Source organism: Hippopotamus amphibius, chromosome 7 (assembly GCF_030028045.1).
Source record: "Hippopotamus amphibius kiboko isolate mHipAmp2 chromosome 7, mHipAmp2.hap2, whole genome shotgun sequence".
NCBI classification, from domain to species: Eukaryota; Metazoa; Chordata; class Mammalia; order Artiodactyla; family Hippopotamidae; genus Hippopotamus; species Hippopotamus amphibius.
The window spans coordinates 82,562,282-82,586,502 of NC_080192.1; the positions used below are offsets into that span (position 1 = coordinate 82,562,282).

Consider the following 24,221-nt stretch of genomic DNA (forward strand, 5'->3'; position numbering starts at 1 on the left):
AAGTGCGCCAGGGACTTACAGAGGAGCTAGGTAAATATTCTCTCCCCACTTGGTAGATTTTAGATAGGTTCAGAAACACTCGTTTCACAGCTGAAGAAGCAGACAGTCAACCACTCAACTGCAACTTCAAAGTTATACTGGCTCCAGGGACCCTTCTTGGGTACTTCTGTTGGGGAACAGGGCAGGGGATGAGCCTTGTTCAGTGACATTGCCTTGTCACCTTGGGTAAACTATTATTGCTTTAACATAACGAGAAGCCAGGAGCCTGAGAAAGAATCTCATTAACATGGATCTGGGCTATTCCACCAGGAAATCAGAATCATTTGAATAGCAGGATTTCCTTTTGAGAAGCCATATGGGGAGGAGATTGACCACAGACATCTGCATGCACGTGCCTGTGCCAGGAACCTTGCGTCTTTCCTTCTCCTCTGTGGTTACAGTTAAGCATGTGGCCAGGTGACCGGGCCGTCCCACTACCGGGGCCCATATTCCTGCAGCTGCTTCCAGGACTCTGCCCGGTGGATGGGTTCGAGCTGGAAGGAAGCAAGGCAAGCACACACTTTGGGTTTCCTCCCCCGCTTTTAAGAAGTGCTTCCGACAATTACGAGGGAGTCAAAAAGTGTCTGGTTGGGAAAGTAAATGGATACAAGGCAGATAAATAAAAATGCCCAGAAGCAATTACAGAGAGGAAGTGACATTTTTCTGTAAGTCACTTTTCTGATGGACCGCAGGCCTGCTTCGCCGAGGGTGCCGTGGGAAGGCTTCCGGGAGGGGGGCGGTGGCCAAGCCGCAGGGCGTCCTGATAAGAAAACCAAACAAAAAGAGGATGGAAAGACCACCCGCCGGTCCTTCGAGGCCGAAGTTGCTGCGGTGCTCGCTTCTCCGGTCTTCCTATTCGCTCCTCGGGCGCGCAGGGTCGGAGCGGGGGCCTCCCCTCCCCTCGGCGCCCGGCCCGGCCCGGCCCCGCGCAGGGTCCTCCGGGCCGGGCGGCGCCCCAGGCCGAACCGCGAGCCGCGAGCCCCGCGCCCGTCCCGGCGCCGCCCGAGCCCGGCCGCCGTGCGCGCCCAGGTGGGTCCCGGGCGGCGGGCGCGCGGGCCTGGGCGGCCCCGGCGGCGTCACGGGGCGGAGCGGAGGAGGAGGAGGAGGAGGAAGGGCGCACGGCGGGCGCTGCCGGGAGGGGCGGGAGGGGAGGGGGCGCCGCGGCGGGAGCGGAGGCCGGAGCTGAGCGGGCCGGCGGGCGCGGGGCTCGGCGGCGGGGGTCGGCCGGGCCCGCGGGGTCCGCCCGGGCCGGAGCGTCCGCCGAGCGGCGGGAGGAGCGAGCGGCGCAGACAAAGAGCGGCGCCTGGGCGGGCGCAGCACGGCCGCCGCCCGGGACCCGCGCCGCTGCCCCGGCCTCGGCGGGCTGCGCGCGAGGTAAGCGGGGCCGGGATGGGGACCGGGGACCGGGGACCCGGGCCGGGGCGGGCGGGGGGGCCCCCAACTTGGGCCGCTTGCGGAGTTGCGGCGCCGCGGGGCTGGCGGGGCGGGGCGCGCCGGGGGCTGGGAGCCGGGTCCCCGCGCGGCCTGGCCCCGCGGCCGCCGGCATCTCCGGCTCGCCCCCTCCCCAGGCCCGGCGGGCGGGGCGGGCCTGCGCGGCGGTCCCGGGACCAGGGCCCGCGCGGAGCCGGGGCCGGGGCGGGGTGGCGGGGCGCGCCCCCGGGAAGGACCGCGCGGATCGCCGGCCCCGCGCAGGACGCGGGAGGCGAGCGCGGCCCGCGGAACTTCTGCTGATCGGGACTGTGTGCGACCCCGCGCGGAGCTGCTGTCACTTGGCGTCCAGCAGGCTCTCCGGGCCGGGGCGCTTTGTGCCGGGGCCGGGCTCCGCGTCCTGCCGGGGATCACCGGCCCTGGAAACAAAGTTTCTCACGATCACGCTGCCCCGGGCTTATTCTGGGCGATCGAACCACCCAGAGGTTCTGGAAGAATTCTGTGTGTGACTTGAAGGCGGAGACGGTAACTCCCTCGTGAGCGCAATCGGCGTGGAGTGTGTGGGGGGTGTGATTGCAAAACGCTTTCATTTGTGGACCGTGGAGATAGCCCTGAAGGGCTGCGCGGGTGCGAGGGGTCTCCGGACTCCCTGGCGTCTCTACAGTGTTGGGGACAAAGCGGGAGAGGGCGCGGGTCGGCCTCTGGCACCCACGACAGGTCAGGTGGGCAGTGTCCCCTGTATTTGGCTTTGTTTACTTTGCCAGCAGGTTTAAAGCTAAACCTGGCAAGTTTGCGTGTGCACAGCGGGGTGAGCAGGCCTCGGCGCTGGGCCTTAGAAGGCCCACCCCTTCCCTTGACCCCGAAGAAACGGAACCCTGAGAGGCCACCGGGCGTGGCTTGGGGGACCCACAGGTAGGGGAGTCCCTACCTGGTCCACGGCCCAGTGTGACTTCCTCCTTGGCTTGGTCAAAGGGATTTTGGTAGGAATGAGAGTAATTCGGGGTGTGTTTCATCCCATTGCATTTGATACCATCAGCAGCAGGGCTTTCAAAGGCTTAAAAGGACTGCAAATGAAATTAATCTGGGCTGCTTTAACTTACCAAAGCAGACCAAAACTTTGCTTCTGAACACTCCCTTAATTCACTAATGGGGTGTCCCTAGATAGATGGGTAAATTAATAACTGGATTCAGGCATGCGTGGTGGGGGTGGTATAAAGAGGGTGGCAGTCAGTGGACAGGAGGAGGTGAAGTGGGCTTAACCAGGAGATTGTCGATGTAGGTTTTTAGGTGTTTGGAACAGGGGTTTCCCCAGACTTGGGTGTTAACCATGTTTCTGAAGCAGTGACCACTAGGGAAAATCCTACTTCGATATTTCTCTCCTCCAGGTTGGTTAGATGTAGTTTTGATTGAAGAAAGTGGCAGGATCTTAGTGGTTCTCTGGCTGCAGCTAGTTGAGGCTGAAATTGGAAACTTAAAGCAGCCATAAGCTCAGTGGTAACCTAGCGGCCTCACCTGGGCCCCGAGCTTCTCAGCTGCCACCTATACACTCAGTGGAATTGATCCCGGGACACGAGATGAAATTGGGTGGTAAATTGCCATCCGGAGAATGGGTTGACCCCGTCCCCTTCTCTCCCCACTTACGATGGGGCCTGATTAAGGTGATTTCAAGTAGCTGTGCTCATTTGTCAGGCTTTGAGCTTTTCTTTATTACATGCCCTAAACTTCAATTCTCTTCAACCCTCATCTCTTTGAAGCTGCCGTATTTCCCAGCTTCTTAAAATATTTGCATTGGGGGATTATTGAGGTTTTCCAACAAACAGATCATATGTGCAGAGTATTTAAGGAATTAGCGTCCACATTAAACACACCTGAAATCTTTCTTGTGTGTATACAAATTGGATAACCTTTTAAAATACCTGAAAGTCTTCTCAATTGCCCTTAACGACCTGGAGCCTTTTCCTTGGTAATTTTGTTAGCGTCATTTGCCCCAGCTGGATGAGGCTGTGTTAAGATGTTTTTCCGGCATACGCATGCTTGTAACTTCCCAGAATGGCCTGCAGTGTGAGCCAGGGGAGAGGGCTAGGGACATGCTTCTCCCACATGAAGGACCAAGCTGGAGATTGCTTGCTAAAACTGCAGGGGAGGGCAGTGCACCACGTTTGGAAATGCAGTAAGCTAACTTTTTTCACAAATGAACTGGAAACCCCACCACAACTCAACACCGAGGCTTACGAAATGAGTTTTCCCATCCAGATGAGTTGCAAATGGTGCTTCCAAATCGTTTCTCTTTCCTAAAATGAGTGATGGAAACCCTCCGTGGTGTGTTTTCAAAGGCTAAAAATGATATTGTGATGATACTGTTAAATGCTTGAGCTAAGGCAGTTTAGAAGGAGGTCAAGACACCCTTTTATTGGTTTCAAAAGTATGCAGCTAAAGTAAAAATAGTTTCTTGTTTCTTTAGGCCGTTTTAGTAACACAGTTTTAAAAATTAGACTTTTTTTTTCTTTTCCTTCATTTCGCTTTGAATGGATCCCAAAGTATGTCAATTTCTGAAGGTATAATCGACATTAGCCAGTTATAACCCCCCTCCCCGCCCAACACACACACACACACACACACACACACACACACACACACACACACAGTTGTCACTGTTGGCCCCGTGGTTTCTTTGTGTTCGTTCTCGTACACATGGACGCCCCCAAAATACTGATTGAACACGTGAATATTGAGTTCTGAGCCTGTCAATCATTAAGGCTCTAGGTTCATAAGGTTTTATTCCCCACGCGTCCAGGTCCCAATAATGGGAGGGTTTGGTAATGGGAGGGTTTGGTCTGGTTACCTATTTGGTAAATACTCTGAAAAATGAATCATTCATAGTCCTGAAGCTAAACCTAAAAAAAAAGAAAGAAAAAAGGGCAAGACAAAAAACAAACTGAACTGCATAACCACCCTGGTGGGTCGACTAAATGTTTTACTTCTCAATAGGTTTTCTGTCCAGGTTAACCCAAAGTGGAAACTCTGGCCAGAGCATTTGTTATTCTGGCCTGGTAAGCTAGTCATTTCGTGTCATCTTACTTCTTTTTATACCATTTGTGTTTTTAAGGAAAGAAGCTTCAAGTGCATCAGAAGTAAAATACTGCAGTTTCCCCTTTTGAGACAGTTTTGGAAAGTGGGATGGTTTTGCTGGTCAGTGGTTAATGAAGATCTGAAATGTCCAAGTCAGGGGAAAGTAATAGATACTAGTGTTCAAATGGTAAATTGTAGTTTACCAATCACTTTCCCACCCCCCGCCATATTTAGTATTGAGATAGTGACATGGGCTCCGGCCCTGATGTCTCTGTGAGGACCCTGGAGCCTAGAGGTGGTGGCAGGGGTGACAGAGCCCCCTGCCTGCTCAGCTAGAGGAGACAGCCCCACAAGGTGCCGGGCGTGGTGGTCCCTGGGAGGCTGCGGAGCTGCCGCTGGTCCTGACGGGCCGCCTGTGTGGACGCTGTGGGTGTCCCTGCCCGGCTGCAGGTGGGAGCAGGGTGGGCGGGTGAGTTCACTCCAGGGGTGACCTGTCCTGGCTTCGGCGTCTGAGCCCCATTGGCCCGGACGGTCTCTGCAAGTTGAAGGGCACTTGTCCCCGTTCAGTGTGTGCACATGTGCTCGGGCTGCCCTCACAGATCCCACAGGCTGAGCGTAGAAAGGAAGCCCGTTCCTTGCACTTCTGGAGGCAGGAACGTGAGGATCAAGGTGCTGGCCGACTTGGTTCTTGGTGAGCCTCTCTTCCCGCTGTGTCCTCACTCGCCCTCCATGTGGGGAGTTCTGTTGTCTGTTCCTCTTCCTAGGAGGACACCAGTCCTGTTGGGTTAGGGCCCCACCCCTCTGACCTCATGAAACTTGAGGCACTGCAGAGGCTCTGTCTCCAGATGCAGGCCTGTCGGGGGTGAGGGCTTTAACATGTGAAAATCAGGGGCAGTTCAGTTCATGACAGTGCGTCACTCTGTTCAAAACCAGGCTGATGATTTTAGGGTGTCCCGTGGCTTCCGTCACCCCAATCTGGAATCTGGTGCTTGACCTCCTGGGTGGGGGGAGGGGAGGGGAGGGGAGCTCATTGTTGTCAGGGAGCCTTCACAGGCAGGGAAGGCCGGAGAAGGTGGGCGGGCGCTGGGATCCAGACACTTGGGGCTTTGAACAGAGAGAACAGCCCTGACGATTCCATTGGCGGATGCTTCCCCTCAGCCGGTGTTGGCGCAGCTGCAGCACGGTTTTTGGATCAGAATCAGGATCAAATGTGAGACGTATGGAAAGTGTTGGATCTGGTATGGAAACAAGAGCGTGTCCTGGTCGTGGACGGAGCCTGGGGTGGGAGCATCACTAGGGCTGCTTCGTGACTGTGGTTCCACTGAGACCCAGTGTCCCTTTGGTGGGCGCGGGCGGGTTCGGTGACGTTCACCCTGATTGCTGACGGTGTTGCTGGCCATTGAGAGCTGTTCCAGGTGATCACCTGTGTGACCACAGCTCTCCAGCTGCAAACCTGCCCGTTCATGACTCACTGGGTCATTCAAGTGAATCATCGGGCTTCTCACCAGTCACTTCCACCGAAAACCCTGAACATCACACCTGTCGGCCCTACCTCCTGACCCACCTGCCTTGTCATTAATGTCCCCAGCATCGACTCACTGCGTCATCCTCGGCTCTCCCTCACCTCCCAAGTCCCAAATCTTATTAATTTTACCTCCGAAAGATCTCTTACCTCTGAGCGCTGCAGTACTTACTTCCTCTCTCACTGGTGCTGGCAAAACACCTCTCTCCCCACCCCTGCCACCCTGCTCGCTGTGCCCTGGTACTCAGGCCTGGCAGTGGTCCCATCGCTGGCTCTCCACTGCCCTCGGGTCAGTGTCCCCAGTCCTAAGTTGGCCAGCGTGGGCCTGCACCACGGGCTCCTCACTGCTTTCCCAGCCTCTAAATATGCCTCTCCTCCAGTACACACTGAATGGCAGCCTGCTAGTTGTGATAACAGAATGCCAGTGTTTATCCTCAGTTTGAAGACTTCTGTACTGTGGGGCTGATTCAGTGTTACCCTGGTCATAACAGCATCATGACACAACTGCAGCTTTGCGTCCGGGAACTGTGCCTGACCCTCAAGCAAGGAGGAGAGGCTGGGGCCAAAAACAGTGTGTCTATTTTAAGGCGGGGTGTTCCCTGCAAACGCCCCTTGAAGAGATTGTCAAGAGTAGCGCTGTCCCATTGAAAGATAAGGCGAGCCGCAAATGTGAGCCGCAGATGGGGTTTTAACTGTCCAGTAGCCACATTAAATATGTAAAAAGAAGCAAGTGAAACCAGTTTTCACCATGTATTCTTTTACCCAGGAGAGCCAAAGTATTTTTGTGTCCATGTGTTCCACATAAAACATTATTAATGAGATGATTCACACTCTTCTATTTGTGTGAAGTCTTTGAAAGCCGACGTGTGTTCTCCATTCGTGGCCTACCTCGTCCCCCTCGACATCTGGGGGTTCAGTGGCCCCGTGAGGCTGATGGCTCCGTGCTGGAGAGCACAGGTCTGTGCACCTTCATGATGCAGACTTCATTCAGTCTGTGTTTTCCTGAGTTGAGGTAGCTGAAAAGATGTATTGGAAGCAACCTGGAATCATAGTAATGGTAATTATTATTCTTTAGTGGGAAAGGTGTAATCTCTGTAGTTGTAAGGAATTCTGTGATACTTCATGTACTCAAGCAATTTTAGAGTACTAAAACCAGATCTGGTTACCTATGATCAGAATACTTGTATATTTTACAAATGTTTTAAAATGTGTTTTGAATTCTAGTGGTTAAGTCACCAACATAAAGTAACTTCTTTGGGGGTGTTAGTATTCAGTGTATTTCTGATATATAAGTACTTAATTTCTTTCTTTTTTTTTTTTTTTTTTTAATTTTTGGCTGCACCCTGTAGCATGTGGGATCTTAGTTCCCCGACCAGGAATCAAACCCTCACTCCCTGCATTGGAAGGCGGAGTCTTAACCACTGGACCACCGGGGAAGTCTCAAGTACTTAATTTCTAAGTACATGAATCTAAAATCATATCTTTTCAGTGATCATTAGCTTCTTCCCTAACACTCCACCCCCCCCCCCCCACATACACATACATCACACATTGTGGTAGCTGTGCTAACCACGTTACACAAAATACTAGCTCATTGAGTGCTCTCAAAAACTGAGTGTGGTTACTTGCTGTGTTTCTCTTTAAAGATGAGAATATGGAGAATATAGCAGGTTAGGCTGCCTACAGTTCCCAAGCTGGTCAGCGGGAGATTTGGAATTCAAACTCAGCCTGACTTCTGAGGTTCTACTCTTATCCACTAAGCTAGGCCACTGACTCTTCGTTAAGATGTATCTGAAAATACATAAACAGAGCTGTAAACTTTTATGATAGTGTAAGGTTGGAGGAACGTAATGGAAAATCATTGATAGGGAGTGGAGCTTGGAGGTGGTTCTTTCTGGGAACCTCTTACCCAGCCAGGTTGTGCAGCAGGCCTTGGACTTTGGAAGGACATCACAAATAATCACCAGCTGCTTCAGCGGTCCTGGTGGGCGTGCTGCTGAGGTCGCAGAGGCGCCCTGGGGAGCATCATCAGCCTTGCTGCTCCTCCCCCCCAAGCCCTCCTTCCTGAGTACCACAGGCCAGCTCGGAGCTGGGCCTCAGCATCCCCTGGAGGGCTCCTTCAGACTTACATGGCTGGACCCACACCAGAGTGTCTGCAGAGGGGCCTGAGAATTTGCTTTTCTCATGAGTGACCAGGTGATCTGGAGGTTTGGAGGACTGCTGTTCTAACTTTGTGGGAACCTTGACATTGGTTGCCATCCTAGGCGAGGCTTCTAGTGCCAGACCATCCTAAACTTATCCTTCCGTTGTTGGAGGACCCTTGGGGCCCTCAAAGCCCTGGGCCTCCTCCCCTTGGGGCAGATGGAACTGACATACCACCGACAGTCTGGTGCTGTTGGGGGGACTTCTGTGCTGGGACCTCTCCAGGTTGGGAAGGCGGTGGTCTCGGATGGGCTATAACTCAGGCATACTCTCTGAATTCACAGGCTTAGATTTGCAATCCAGCTGCTTCTCCCGTGGCCAGCTGTCCATGCAGCCTCTTCCAAGAGGAGTAGCCTTGAAGATTTATTTACTTAAACAAGCTTAATAATTCTCCCGGCCGTGGTGGGGGTGGTCAGCTGGGGAGGAATCTTAGAAGAGGGAGAGACGGGCGTGAGATGCTTAGCAAGGCGCCAGTGGACAAAGCCCATCAGTGTCTGAGTCGATCTTGCCTGAAGGATGTACCTCAGTTTCGTACCCTGTGAGTTTTGGCTGAGCATTTAAGGATGTCTGTAAGTCAACAGATATTTTAATTATGTCACTTGTGAGCCTGGCTACAGAAGAGTGGTTCTCTTTCCCTCTTTCCAGCTGTGTTCGTTTTAAGGACAGTCCTTTTAAAAGCTGTGTCCCTGTTTTCAAGTTTGTGTGTTTTGGGGGGCGGGGAGATGTCGGGATTGGGGATAAACAGCTCTCGTTGCTCTGAGTGATGGGAACCAGCTTGGGGACATGGACGTAAAAACTGCAAGCTGCTTGAGTATTTTTAAGAGACCACGAAATAACAGGGGATTCTGGGATTTTACTTTAGAAACAGTTTCAGGACATTTGATGTAGGTGAATAGTGAATTTTCATCAAATGGCTTTTTTTTAAGGAACATATTTAGGAGCAGAATCTGGCAAGACAGATATACAAACAGATTTTTCCTTTCTTTTGGTTCTTCCCTCTGTGTTTCACATTTGTGTGTGATTCCCCCACCCTGACTGTGCATCTTAAGTCACCTGCCTTCGTTACCTGCGCTTGGATGGTTTTCCTTTATGTGTGCAGTTACCACCTCCTTTGGGCCGGCCTGGCTTGTTTGTACAAGCTCTCCTCCTTTTATTAAGACGTCTGTGCTGCTCCATTTCCCTTCTTAGAGTCTCCTTTGTCGGTTTGTTTCATGTGGGTCAGGAGATAAGACCCAGCGGTGACTATAAAGAAACTATCGTCTAAAAAAAGGGACAACAGACCCTCTGCTGTTGTCATTCTCATCTTGAAGGATGCTTGGGTGAAACTGAGGCTCTTTTGAGGATCATAGGTGAGAGCTCTGGTGTGTAATTGTTGCTGCCTGAACTTTACTGTGCCTTGTACCTGGCGAGCTCAGCCCCAAATGGAAGGCTGGCTTGACTTCTGGAGGAGGGAGATCCTCTTTTCTTTAATGTCTCAGGTCAGAGACAGTTGTTAACCATCAAAGGCAGAAAATGTTTTCAACGTACTGCATACCTGCAAATTCCCATTTGTTTTTGGATTTTCCTAGCTGTTAGATTTGGATTAAGAAATAAAAGCAAATTCACTTTTGCAAATACAAAAAAAAATACCTTTTCAAATGTTAATATTAAAAAAAGAAACTTGATGGGACTTCCCTGGCAGTCCAGTGGTTAAGACTTTCCAATGTTGGGGGCACGGGTTTGATCCCTGGTCAGGGAACTAAGATCCCACGTGCTGCAGAGTGTGGCCAAAATAAATAAATGAATGAATGAATAATTGGAAAAGAATTGAGACTTGAGCCTCTACTCTTGTGTATACATTAGTGGTTCTCAGCTGGGGGTGGTTCTGCCCCTCTGGACGATTGGCAGTGTCTTGGGAGATTTTCCACCAGGAGAGTGGTCCTGGTGTACCGTGGGCGAAGGCCAGGGATGCCACCCAGCATCCTGCAGTACACAGGATTGTCCCCACATCAGAGGGTTAGCTGGCCACAAATGTCAGTATTTCAGCAGCCTTGTTGTAAGTGCCTTCTCTTATACTTTGATTAAACCTTTCAGTTGATGGCTTGTATTCTTTCACACAACACAGTTGCCCTCTTGGAGATCTTTTTTTTCCTTCCATTTTTATAAACATGAAAAATAATACCTATTTAGAAAGCTGAAAACTATTTATACATCTCTGCAGTTAAATATAACTTTAAAGGAGAAACTAATATAACTGACTTAACCTCGGTTTATCTGTAATATTGGTGGTGGTAAAAGTGTGGTATGCATTGTTTTTTAAATTTTCTATTTCTGCCTATTTGGACCATATAAATATAAAATGCTGATTTTGTAAGAAGCATGAAATCTGGCTGAACTGTGGTGACAACACGTTGCCTTTAGAATGTTCACTAACAGGGAAGTAATGGGGTCCCTTATCAATTGCATTTAATAAGTAGTTGATTTTCAGTTTGGTTTAATCAAAGACATCTGTTTACTTAGCTCAGAATCCTTACAACTGGTGATTGTCTATAAAAAAAAACCCTGTTTTTGTTATTACTAAAGTTTATAAGATTCTAGGTTCAGTCTGCTAATCTTTGAGCTGGTCACATCTGTTAGCTTTCGAATGCTTTATTTCCTTTTTTGTATCGTTCTAAAATAGACTCTTCAGGGGAGAGAGAACAAAAATATCACAAATTAGACGTTATCCAGGGAAAAGGAAAGGGAAAATGATAATTTGGCTGTTAGTCTCGGACTCTCAGAACTGCCTGTTAGCTGGCCCGGTTTGTGAAGTTCTGTCCGCACTGCTTTTTTCTATGTAAGCAGGCTCTGCCTTGATAAAGTCAGAGAAGCCTAGAAATTGAGAGTGCTCCAATTAGAAGTTTCCTTGGCTTAATCTAGATCTGTTTTCTGTAAATCATTTCCTGTTGTATTGCTCTTCCTTTTTACTTGGTGGCTTCTTATCTCCTCTCTTCCTGTTCTGTTACTAGGATAAACACAGAATCAGCACTCTGGACATTTTCGAACTTTTCTCAATGGGGACGGTTAAAAATATAATCAAGCTTTTCTTTCCTCAACCTCCCATCCTCGTGTGCACTGAGAAAGACCTCAGAAAGATTGATAGTGACTCTCTGGACAGACATGGAAATTCTGCAGTTGTGTGCTGCATCACCTTGTGTGTATCTCGTTGTGTGTGTCATTGTGTCATTTGGTTCTGACACATGGGTGGAGGGAGCAAGTGTTGTGACTCCGCCACTGTGGGGAGGAAAAATGTGAGGGTCACAGGGACAGGGACTGGCCGCAGGGGTTCTGCTGTCAGGTGATGTCCCAGATCTGGAGCTGTGGACACGGGGCTTCGTTTGGGCTTTGTATTTACGGTGTTGAAATCCCCTCCTCCCTCAAAATAAAACGTGTGCCCTAATGCAGTAACTTCTTGACTTTTCATTACAATAGGGGCTGGCTTCAAACAGCCTCGTCCTGAACTTCATTAATAGCAGGTCTAAATGTGAGCTTGAGACGTCTGGCTTCCTGTGAGCAGTAGGGGTGTACGGGCTCCTTTCCACCTGCCGCTGGTTTGGCCCAAGCAGCATAGCTCGTTTCTAACTCTGCTGCACCTCTGTTTCATCTTCCGGGGAAGCAGGGGTTTAGCGCTGAAGTTTTTAAAGACCTTTCGTGGCTCCGTCTTCCCTGTTTAGAAGTTGCGGCTGTGCAGTTCCTCGTTCGAGAAGGGTCTTCAAAGCACAGCGGGCTGGACCCGCCTGCGTGGTAAACTGAGGCTGTGGTTCCGTTTTTGTGAATCTGGCTGGAGGACCAAGGGCACGTGTGTGGGGACAAGACACAAGCCACCTTCTGCATCCTGATGTGACCCACAGATCGGTCCAGTCGGCCGCCCCAGTTTGCTGTCCCTAAGTTGTCCCACAGTGAATACTTTGGAGTGCCGGGAGCTATGGAAATACAAAGGTGGACCAGACAAAACCTGCCCTCAGGGAGCTTGAGGACCAGCCTGGAGTGATTTTGCAGGTTCAGATCAACTCTCATCTCAGTATACAAAATGAGATGTGGGTCCTTTGGGAGGTGCAGGAAAGACCCATGGAAAGTCCCCAAGGCCAGGTAGAATTCATTTCAAATATTCCAGGGGGAGTCAGGCAGCCCTGAGACCGTGGATTGTCCGCCGAGCAGGGATGGTTCTACTTGCGGGTGGTAATAAAGCTCTGTGGCCACCGCAGCTGGGACCGGGACTGTGTCCTCCCCAACCCCCCTCCCCCCCCCCCACGGCCTCCCTTCCCCGGACGGCGCTGTCTCCAGGGCCCTTATGAGCCATGCTGTCGGTTTGCTTAGGATGAACACGTGGTTTTGGGGTCAACTAGTCCATAATTTTCAGATTACAGAAACTCAGTTTACATGTGATTTATTTGCTTAAGACTTTTAGATCATAAAAAGAAAATAGCAAAACTACTTATTGCTGCTTTTTAATGGAATGCCTGTGTCAGGCAGCCCACTGATACTTCTGATTACCTGTTTTTAATTGATAATGGTGTAAATGCATTATGCCGTTACATTTTAATCTAGAAAAAACTTATTAGTCAGATTACTGCTTTGCCTGGATTAGTAATGAATATTGTAAATCAGTCCTGTTCAGACATTTTGCAGGTTTGTTTTTCATCCTGATAGTATAGTGTGAAGTGTTTGCTTTAGTTTGTTTCCTTTGAAACATAAACGATTTTTTTTACTCCATTATAGATTTTTTTGTATTTTTCCAATGCAGTGTTTCAGGTTGTTGACCTCTGCTTCATCTAGTACCCAGATCATCGTGCCCTTTTGGCAGCAAGTTGGTGGACCAGTTTCTGTGTTTCTGTTTAGCATCCGGAAATAATTTAATCCTTGCATTCAAAACAATTCAGATCATAATTAGTGATCTGTCCTCTGTTTCACACTGAACCAGTTTACAGGTGCTTTAATTTTTGATGATGTGGATTAGTGTAAAATAGTTTTTGTGGTATACTGTAATTAATTTGTGATACACTGTAATTAATGCTTAGTGTTTAAATGAACTTAATCTGAGAATAACGAGAACTTAATTTGAGATATGAGTTTTGTGTTGCAGTTTTAAAGACTGATTGGAATACATTCATTCCTGGCTCTCAGGGACCTTAATAGGAGAGAATTTAATGCATGCTAAATAAGTTTCTTTTGGGTTTGATTCAAGGGAGTAAGGTTTTTTTTGTTTGTTTACAAACTCATGTAGTATATTTGTTATTTTACATATGTAAGTACATGTAAATGTGATCTCTGAAGAACAGCAAAAATTGTACTGTTTTAACCATGTAATAACCTTACTCTGTTGTGTTAAGCTAATCAGTACGTGTGTTTACTTCCTTTGTGTTGAGTACAGTTTTCACTAATTTTTCCAAAGTACGTTTTATAATTGTTGAAAAGCATTCATGTTATGCTTTGCATATGTGGGTTTATGTCTAGTATATATAGTACATATATATTTAAAAATAAGCCTTTAATTTTAGAAAAGTCTTCGCTTTATAGAAAAATTCCAAAGAGAGTACAGAGAGCTCCCATACCCAGCATCCAGTTTCTACTGTTATTAGTATCTTCCATTACTCTGGTACATTGGTCACAACTCACGAACCAAGACTGGTACTTTATTGTGAACTGAAGTCCATACTTTTTTGGATTTTCTTAATTTTTCCCTGATGTTCTTTTCTGCCCCAGGATCCCATCCTGGAAACCACACTACATTCACTCATGGTGTCTCCTGAGGTTTCTCTTGGCTGTGACAGTTTCTAGACTTTCCTTGTTCCGATGACCTTTTCAGTGTCAAGGAGGACCAGTCAGGTGTTTTGTGGAATGTTCCTCGATTGGGATCTGTCTGGTGTTTTTCTCTTGATTAGGCTGGGGTATGGGTTTGTGGGGGAAGACCACAGAGGGCGAGCACCGTTTTCATCACATCCCATCAGGGTTGCATGATATCAACATGACTTATCCCTGCTGACCTTGACCACCCGGCTGAGGTTGAGGCTGCCAGGCTGTCCACTGGGGAGTGACCTGGTGCACCCCTGTCGAAACTGTGGTCTTTGGAAGGAAGCCCGACGCTCTCAGAGGTCCAGCGGAGGAAAATGGAGTCACAGCCATGAACCCTGCCCTGCAGAGGTCAGTCTGGGCCAGAGGAGGGTGGTCCTCAGTGCCAGGCTTGTCTGAAATGGTTTCATCATGTGTGTGTGACTGTGAGAACAAGTGAGCGTGTGCTTGTGTGATGATGAGAGTGTCCGTGGTCTTTGTGCAATTTGGGCAGGTAAAAACCGGCCACAGATGTTCCTGGTTTTGGCACAGGCCCGATCCTTTGTGCTCTGAGATGGCCATCCCATTCTCAGGCAGACCTGGTGAAGGGGGTGCGGTGGCTTGAGGTGGTTTCTCCGTGGGAGGAAGAGCTCAGCAGTGATGGAGGTCCTGCCGCGGTCTCAGCCCAGGGAAGGTGTACTCCATTTATGGACACAGCCGCTCTGGCGGCACTTACCACCTGCCTGGGTGCCCTGGTGCAGCTCCAGGTGGGTGTGCCAGCAGGTGTGGGAAGTGGGCTCGAGCTAGCCTGGGGAGGAGATGGCGGAGGAGGTCAGCCCTTCCCTGTAGTGGCTGACCAGGGGAAAAGTGGTTGGCCTTTCTTTTGGGTACAGAAGGGGTCAGGGTTAAGGCTGGTAGCTTATTTCGCTTTCCTATTTAAACCTCCCCTGCACCCCAGTGATGGTATGATTTGAGGGTAGGGGTGGAAGGCCCCTTGTGGGCATACTACTCACCCTTCTGCCCTTCCCAGAGCTACGTAGATTACAGAGAATCAGTTGTATTCATTCACATAAATATAACTTGTATTAGTGCACTTCGTTTATTAAAATTGACTGCATGTAAACATCCTCAGTGGCTTTTTTGAACATTATTTTCTTTACGTCCGTGCCTCTGGGTTAAAGTATAATTTATGATTTCTGCGTTGACCTGTAGTTTCTGATAATTAAAAAAAAATCTATTCCTGAATTTTTGTTTTGACTGAGGTTGTTTATGTGAGTTTTGGTGTCTATGTGTAGAAGAATCATGACACTAAAATGAGGACTCTCACTTTGCTGGAAAATGTTTAAGGACAGCATTTTTGGAACTGGCTGGGCTTGGGTTTTCTTTACAGCAAGTCTGTGCCAAGTGTCATTCCATATGTAGGAGCAGGGTTGAACAAAGTGATCTCTTTAGCTTCCTTCCAGCTTCAGGTCGGAAGAGGCCTTGCTGGAGGAAATAGGTCGCAAGTGGGCGACAGAGCAGCAGACCAAGGGGGCGGGTCCAGTCCTGGGCTCCCAGGGCGGGCTCTCTCCTCACATGTGCACATGTTCCTGTTACAGCAGCACGAAGCCTCTGCTCTGATAGGTCCTCCCTGCGGCCCCGCCTGAGTCTGGAATCTGGGGATTTGTTGGATCTGATGGCCTCAGTTCATGACGTCATGTGAAGTTCTGAGTGGTTCCCCAAAGTCACTTCTTAACCCAGGGGCCCTGTGGGGAGAGGATGGACTTCAGGGGGTCTGTCACCTTGGGGTGAAAAACTTACATTTTTATCTTCACTAGCTATTAACTGAAATTTAGGGTTTCCTTCCATTGTGAAAGCAGGGAGCACAACCCGTGATGTTCACGGCCATCAGAGAAGTAAGCGGGGCTTTTGTATCACATGGTGGTGGTTGCACATGGTTGGGATTTGGGCTACTCTCGTCCTCCTTTGAAATGATGGCGGTTATTAGACCTGCCATACCCTCTTGGTTAGTGTATTCGTAAAGAAACATGTTACTATGTCTCAGATTCTTTTTTAAAATAATACTTTAGTAACTGTCTTTTCATACAATTGTATAAAATGAAAACCATTTGAAAGCATCCTGAGAGGGAGTCCCTGGGCCTGCCTTTCTGATGTGGGGGGGGAGATGCATGGCAGGGTGGTTGGGCCTGGTGGGTCCCGGCGTCTGTTGTTGGAGCTCCTGGGACCCAGGCCTCGGGCCAGAGACGGTCCACACGGGCGTCGCAGAAAGTAATTTAACTTTGCTGCCTCACCGAACTCTGTCTGGTCAGGCGATGACGACAAAGCATCCCCCAAGCACATAACATAAAATCCTTTGTAAGAAAAACCTAAGAATAATTTTACTTAAATTAGATAGAAGTCCTAATCACTGTTTTTTGTAAGCTTAATTATTTAAATTGTCATAGTGGGAAAATATATATCAGTTTATCATCTTAAAAGAAAATAGTGTTCTGGAATTTGTGGTGATTTAATATTCTCGTGATTGGGTTAGGTTGTGGATTCGGGACTTAGGGCTTTATAGTAACTTCCAGTGGCAGGAAAATGTCAATGACTTTAAAAAAAAACCTCTTGCATAGAAGAGATTTTTGGGTATTACGTGAAAATGATCCCTGGAGTTTTTGACATCGTATGTAACAGAAATGTGTTACAAAACAAGAAATAGTTTGGAAAAAGAGTTGGTGCACAGAGCTAGGAATGCCAGCTGCTGGGCTGTGTGGAGGAATCTTCCTCAGGTAGGAACAAGGCAGTAGCAACCGCTGATATTTACCTAACGTTTTATCTGCATTGTCTGATTTGATCTCCACCGCACCCCTGCAGGCGGCCTCATCCCCGTGTAAATAGGGAATTTATCCGAGTGCAGCCCTGGCAGCCTTTGTGGAGCATTTTCACGTGGTTGTGTTGTATTTGCACATGTGTGCGGTGACCCTTGGCAGTGGCTGGCTGGCTGTCTACCGTGCAGGTGAGTGAGGGGGTGGCAGACATCTGCATCCCTAATGCACTCGCCTAGGCTTGGCGGGCTGTGCGCTCCCAGGACTGGCTGCATCCCTGTGGGAGCTGCGCTGCTGTGGCTCCCAGCTCTGGGCCGCCCCTCCCCCCTTGCCCAGGAGCAGAACGATCCTGGTCACTTGTTCTGGTCTCCGCAGGTGGGTTTGCCGCACTGCCAGGGGAGAATCTGAACGTGCAGGCTGCACACACACACACATCCTGTATGAGACCCAGCTTGGCTTTCCGAGACTTATCTTTTCTGGCACTGCTCTTTTTGTCTTTTTTTTGGTGGAGTTTCTTTTAATGACAAAGGCAACCTACTAACTAACTCTTAAAGACTGTATTTAAAAAGGAAAATGCCTCCTGTCGTCTTAACATCCCAGTAGAGAAACTTTTCATGTTTGTCATTAGTCCTTGGAAGTAGGTGTGACCGTTTATACAGCTTCATATTCTTAATATGAGCATTTTCCCACCTCATTAGTAATCTTTGTAATGTTTTCTTATTGCCCGATATCCCATAGAGGGAGAGAGCCCTGGTAGCGTAAGCTGCCCCCCGCTGACTTGGTCATTTAAATCCTTGCTCCAGTAGCTGAGGTGCCTCTGTGCACCTTTGATATTTCTTTTCTTCTGCTGAGCTGTCCCTTGGTGTAAGTTCCTCGGTGAGGGGTTGCAGAGTTAAGAGGTGTGGGTGTCTTGATTGTTCTTAGTATGTGTTTGCCATAACATGCCCTTCTAAAGGGGCTGCACCGGTTTTCAGTCAAGCATCAGTTTCCCCCAGGGTGTGAGGGCCCCCCCAGACAGGCATTTGGCATCGGCAGGTTCCAGGAGGCCTCATCTCAGAGTGACCATGAAACAGGGCCAGTGCTCTCTGCTGTCAGAACTGCCTCCTGGTTGTCCCAAGGCCAAGCTTGGAGCTTACTTGCCAGCTGGTGGCCTTCCTGTTTTTTGGTTTTGTTTTTTAAATGTGTTTATTTATTTATTTTATTGGCTGTGTTGGGTCTTCATTGTTGCACACGGGCTTTCTCTAGCTGCGGTAAGCTGGGTCTACTTTTCATTGTGGTGTGCGGACTCTAGGCATGCGGGCTTCAGGAGTTGCAGCACATGGGCTCAGTAGTTGTGGTGCATGGGCTTAGTTGCTCTGTGGCATGTGGGATCTCCCCAGACCAGGGCTTGAACCCATGTCCCCTGCATTGACAGGTGGATTCTTAACCACTGCGCCACCAGGGAAGTCCTGGTGGCCATTCTTTGAAGGACTCTGTGACGGCATCTGGAGTGTCCTGAGCACACCATATCCCTTTGCGAGTGAGTTTAGTTTTTGTTAGTCATAGGTTGTTCTTTGGAGCCTTGTTTTGGGGTGTAAAGTAGGTGATGCAGCAGGATTAGCCTGTTTTTGGTTACTGGCCAAGTGAGACAGAGGTAATGGGACCACTGTTGTTTGAACAGTAATCCAGTCTCGAAGGACCATTTCAGAAAAAGAGTTGCAAATATTTTCAGGACATTTGCCACGCCTGGAAGAGGCACGTAGGGAGTGTGTGTGAGTCTCTAGCTGGGTGTGAGCTGTCTGTTGTCTGGTAACAAGTGAGGAGCCCAGGTGAGCCCTGCAAAGTCCAGAGATGACACAGCCAAGTGGTTTGAAGCCACCGTGTTGTGGGCAGTGTGTTTCCCAGCTGAAGGTGACCGATGGCATCCAGGCCTGACTGTCCTCACTGCCCGTTGGCCTGCTGTGCTCCCTGCCAGGCGGGACTCCTGAAATCACAGCCCTGCCTCTGTGTCAGGTTTCTGTGACCATCCCTAATGGGTTCAAGGTAGAGTAGAGATCCCTTTGCAGTGTATCCTTTAAAAAGATTTCCAAAGAAAGAGAAAGATTGAAGGGGGGATAGCAGGGGTGGGGGGAAGGGGAGCATGGTGCAGGCAGGGATGGGCTGGAAGGCCCTTGCAGCTAGAGAGTGCTGGGGGCCACGGGGAGGGGACAGACTTCGTGCGTTTCTTTCTCCCTCTCCTGGTTTGGATGCTCTTTTTCGCTTGTGCTGTGCCCCCTGGGGGGTTATCCACCAGGCCCCCTTCAGGGTGGTCTGTGCAGAGAAACCAGGAGTGGGGGTCCCCAGCCTGGCCTACTCGCTTGTCCCCACACCTCCTTTCCTCGGCCCTCCCTCCTTCTGGAGGACGTGTGGGTTTTTCCCCCCAAACCATCTCCATCTGCAGTGAGTCTTAGATTCATGAGTCAGTATTTTAAAAAGTTTTCAAGTTAGTTTGATAACTGACCGGAGCCTCCTTGCTGCATTTTCCTGCTGTGCCGAGAGTGTCGGTTAGAGTTGGGAGTAGAGGGAAGGCGATCGTGGCTACCGTGTCCAGGAGGACCTGGTACCTCGCGTATAGCGGCTCCCACCTGGGGCGCTCACCCAGGTGTATGATGCCCACACGGGGTGCCTCCAGGTCAGGACACACGCGGGCCCTGGTGTTCCCCTCTCTCTGCAGAGGCAGGGCCCATGCTGACTTGGCGGCCCCCTTATCCCCCCATCTGTTCTCGTGGTGAACATTTTAATTTCACGTTTGTCACATGCGTCATCCACGTTGAAGTGAGTGTCGTTTGCTGTGAACTTACTGCCTCTAGGGGTGATACATCACTGCCTGCTGTGATGTCCAGTAAAAGCGACAGTAAGCGACCTTGCAGGATTTCACTTCCCAGGCCAGCCTTGTTTCGACAATACCCTAATGAGTGTTGTGAAAGGTATCCTTTATAAATGTTGTATTTTGGCACACCGATGTTAGATAGAATCACGTATTTAGGAATGTCTATTTCTGTTTATGTGTTGTTAAAAAACAAAACTCAACTATGTAAGTGTTGACCTTGTTGGCTTTATTCAGAGATTTATGAATCAGGCAGCCTCCCATCTGCAGTTAGAGAGGAACCCCGAGGAGCTGGACAGATGAAGGGCTTTTATTGTCAGAAGGGAGTGGGGAAAAGGAAGTTACGCTGGACAGAGCGGGTTGGTTATTACAGGCTCACTTTCCTGTAGGGGACGGACGGCAGGGGTCTACAGGCAGGTAACCAGTGCTGGTCAGGCGACTCCAGACCCACAGGGTGAAGATTCCACTTCTGGGAGAGCGGAAACCACAGTTCAGTCTCAGTTTGGTGACGTGGGGCTTACAATAGGTGACTCCACTCTGGTCTTGTTTTTATTTATTTATTTATTTAATTGGCTGTGTTGGGTCTTTTTTGCTGTGTGCGGGCTTTCTTTTAGTTGCGGTGAGTGGGGCTACTCTTCGTTGTGGTGCGCAGGCTCCTCATTGCTGCGGCTTCTCTTGCTGTGGAGCACGGGTTCTAGGTGCGTGGGCTTCAGTAGTTGCAGCACATGGGCTCAATAGTTGTGGCTCACAGGCTCTAAAGTTGCTCCGCGATATGTGGGATCTTCCTGGAGCAGGGATCAAACCTTTGTCCCCTGCATTGGCAGGTGGATTCTTAACCACTGCGCCACCTAGGAAGCCCTGATCTTGTTAGAGTAGTGCTGGCTAACTCTGGCCTGGGGGCCAAACCTGCTCCCAGCCTTGTCTTATGAGTAATCTTATTAGAACATGGCCTGTGTTTGTCTTCCCAGTATGGGGCAGAGCTGAGTCATTGCAGCAGAAACTGGCTCACAAAGCCTGAGATATTTATCTGACCCTTTTCCAGAAAAAGTCTGCCCACCGTGGTGTGCAGGGATGCACGGGGGTGAAGTTGGAGGTTCCCGCTCTGTCACTTTGCTGGTAGAAGTTTGGTGCCTTTTTCTGTGATAAGAGGCAGGGATGCTGGTCACCGTGGGGGTTGGGGTGAAACCGCGCCACGAACCTGGGTGGTTCCCGGCACATCATACTGAGTGCGTTTCAGCTCCTTGTCCCCGCTGTTACCCACATCCTCCCATTCCGGTAGCCGCTTTCTTTCTACATATAAAATCTGAGATGGGAAGACGGTTCCAGTCCCTGAATTTTCAGAAATGAAGGCATTTAAAATGGCGCTACTCACTAAGCCACAAACGAGAGCTAAATAGGGAACTTTAAATTTCCTAGTAATCCCATGAAGAAAGCAGAACGAGAGATGAAATTAATTTTAGTAATGTGTATATTCAGCCCAGTATCACTTCAACTTATGAAAAATGACTAGTAAGATACGTGAGTGTTAAATGTCTGTGCTTTTTTCCTTCGTGCCTGTCTCTGGGACCCGGTGTGTCCTTAGAGCAGGACACAGCTGGACCGGCAGCATCCTGAGCTCTCAGTGGCCGTGGGGCCAGAGGCTTGCGAATTAGACGGGCCTCAGATTCTCCGGCACCAACACCCTGTCCTGTGATTCAGTTGAATTCTGACACCAGCTACTGAGAGTTGGTGCAGACCCCACAGGTGAAGGGCTCGATCCCACAAGACTGCCACCTGAGATGCCAAGTCCTGATCCTCCCGTGCTTCTGACCCGCTGGCTATGTATGGAGGGTTCTCATAACCCCCCTCTTTAGGTTTGACTTGCTGTAATGACTCAGAATCAAGAAAGCACTTTATTGTCAATGGTTTATTGCAAAGGATCCAGCTCAGGAGCAGGCAGAGGGAGGGGAGGCCCAGGGCCAGGTGTTGGGGGACCCGTGCGGGGGATGATGGTGGTGCAGAGTCTGGATACCCTCTCCGGGTACACCACCCTTCCAGCACATCAGGGTGTCCCAGCCCCGAGGCTCCCTCAATCTTGTTCTGGAGTTTTTAGAACCCAGTGTCCAGCCCCCTCCTTGCCCTGGTGGTTGGGGGTAGGGCTGAACATTCCCACCCTCTAATCTGAAGGCTGCTCTTTCCTAGCCCGTCCTGAAGCTATGGGGCCAGGGCAGCCCTGGGCCACTTCATTAGCGTCAGCTTGTGTGTGGGGTAAGGGCAGGTTGCTAATAACCAGAGACGTTCCTATTGCTCAGGACATTCCTAGGCAGTAGGAGCTCTGTGCCGGGGGCAGGGGACCAGGACCGTGTGTGTTTTTTTTAAAATTAATTAATTAATTAATTATCTTATTTATTTATTTTTTCTGGCTGTCTTGGGTCTTGGTTGCTGTGCACGGGCTTTCTCTAGTTGTGGTGAGCAGGGTCTACTCTTTGTTGAGGTGTGTGGGCTTCTCATTGCGGTGGCTTCTCTTGTTGTGGAGCACAGGCTGTAGGCATGTGGACTTAAGTAGTTGTGGCACATGGGCTCAGTAGTTGTGGCGCACGGGCTTAGCTGCTCCTTGGCATGTGGGATCTTCCTGGACCAGGGATCGAACCCGTATCTCTTGCATTGGCAGGCGGATTCTTAACCACTGCGTCACCAGGGAAGTCCTCGTGTATTTTCATTGAGCCATATGAGGACGCCTGTACTTCTTCCCTGCCTTTCTTCCTCCCTAGCGGGCTGGGCCCCTTGGAGAACACTCCTCCCCTGTGAAACAGCTGATGCGATCTTATTTCACATTCTTCTCTGCCCTGTGGACTAATCACGACTCACTGTGCTGCTTCACTCCCCCAGTTCCTGGTTCTCAGGAAGCAGAAGTAGGAAAAATTAGTAACATTTCTAGGGAAGCTTAGAGATGCAGACTCTCTAAGCACAGCACAAAAGTTGTGACGCTGCTTATAATAACTTAGAGAAGAACAATTAAGCTGTGGAAGATAGCATCTGTGGCTGCAGGTTTTCTGAGAAATGGGCTGTGTGGAGAAGCCGCCATGCCATCCGCTGCAGGTGGAACCACCGGGTCAATTAGATCTGGGTCCGGGCAGTTCCCGCCCCCAGAAGCCAGGCTGTCAGGCTCTTCCCTGTGGACTGTGTGCACTGAGGCATCACCAGTAAAACTGGTTTAAGAGAAAAGCTGGGATTTTTATTCCTCACGTAGGCTTCAGTCTCTCTTCCTTGTGTGATGTTTCTGCATGCATAATGTTTACTTCTTAGCTTTTTTTTTTTTTTTGCAGTTTTAAATCCAGGATTCTAGAAACAGCTCAGATCTTGGCCGACCAGGAGGACTGTGTCTGAGGCCTGTTATCTCTCCTCTCAAGGCCTCAGTTGCCGTCACCGGAAAAAATGGGTTATTGTGAAGACGAAAATGAGGAAAAATGAGTGAAAGCGAAGCCCAGGAGCTGTGTGAGTGGGACATGGTTGCTAAAGAAATTTCTAAGAATCAGAAGTTTTAAAAATGTTACATTTCAGACGTGGCTTACGGGAAATTCTTTACACCTTAAGGGCATGATTAAAATTTCTGTTATTGTGACTTGTGTTAGAAGTAGAGTTAGTACTAAGCTCTTTCTAATGTTGAAGATCTGTAAAGGGCAGTGTTTGTATCTGGCTTTTACCTTTCTGAGAGTTATGGCTACATCAGTGGTAAAATACAGTATTTTTCCTACAGCTAAGAAGTGCTGAAACTTACTGTAAAATGTACGTGTGTGATCAAAATGATCAATTTAAAATAATTTCCTTGATGATAGAAGGCTGCAGAGTATCTATCATTTCTAAAGGGTGTGCTCCAGAAACAAGAACCTCTGATCTGTAAAATGAGGAGGTCCCACTTTAGAGTTTGAATCGTACGTTAAGTCACAGAGGGCTGCCTGCCTCTGTGGACGTTGATATTTACTGGTCTGAGTTAATTTTCATTATTTTACATTCAGATACCTTTATTTTAACAGGTCAAGAAACGTATGTTTGGAAAAATATTTTTAGCCTTTTTATTCTTTCCGATATTCGAGACGGTCATTTTTGGGGAAGTAAGCTGTAGTGCTTTAAGGAGGTTTTTAGATTGTTTATAATTTCAGTTTTCCATGTTGACAATCCTGCTGTTAACATGACTGTTTTTACCCCCTTTCATAGTTTTCATTCTGACTGTATAGTGAGAAGCGTGAAACCGAGTTATGTTTTGCACAGATATTTTAAGAGTAGTTTCCCATTCTTTCTCATCACATGGCTTAGGCGACTTATTTTAAATGTTATTTTCTTGTGACTAAAGGATAGTTTTTTAAAAGCTGATGCTTCTTAAACAGAGGCTGTCTTCGCTCGAGCTGCGATAACAAAATACCACAGAATCAGTGGCTTAAACAGCAGACCTTTATCTGCCACCTTTATCTGGAGGCTGGAAGCCCCGAGAGCAAGGGAACGGCTGATGCACTTTCTGCTGGGATCTGCTTCCTGGGTTGTACAC

General features: G+C 49.1%; 1 protein-coding gene across 3 annotated transcripts in view; it reads left to right on the top strand.

Moving 5' to 3' along the window:
• Positions 1–1,185: 1,185 nt before the first annotated feature.
• NCK2 (NCK adaptor protein 2) overlaps positions 1,186–24,221 on the top strand; it is a 130,442-nt gene continuing 107,406 nt past the window's right edge. For all 3 annotated transcript variants that reach the window (XM_057742753.1, XM_057742754.1, XM_057742755.1), the window contains exon 1: positions 1,186–1,413. The gene's annotated coding sequence lies outside the window, so the exon portion shown is untranslated. The remainder of the gene's footprint in view (positions 1,414–24,221) is intronic.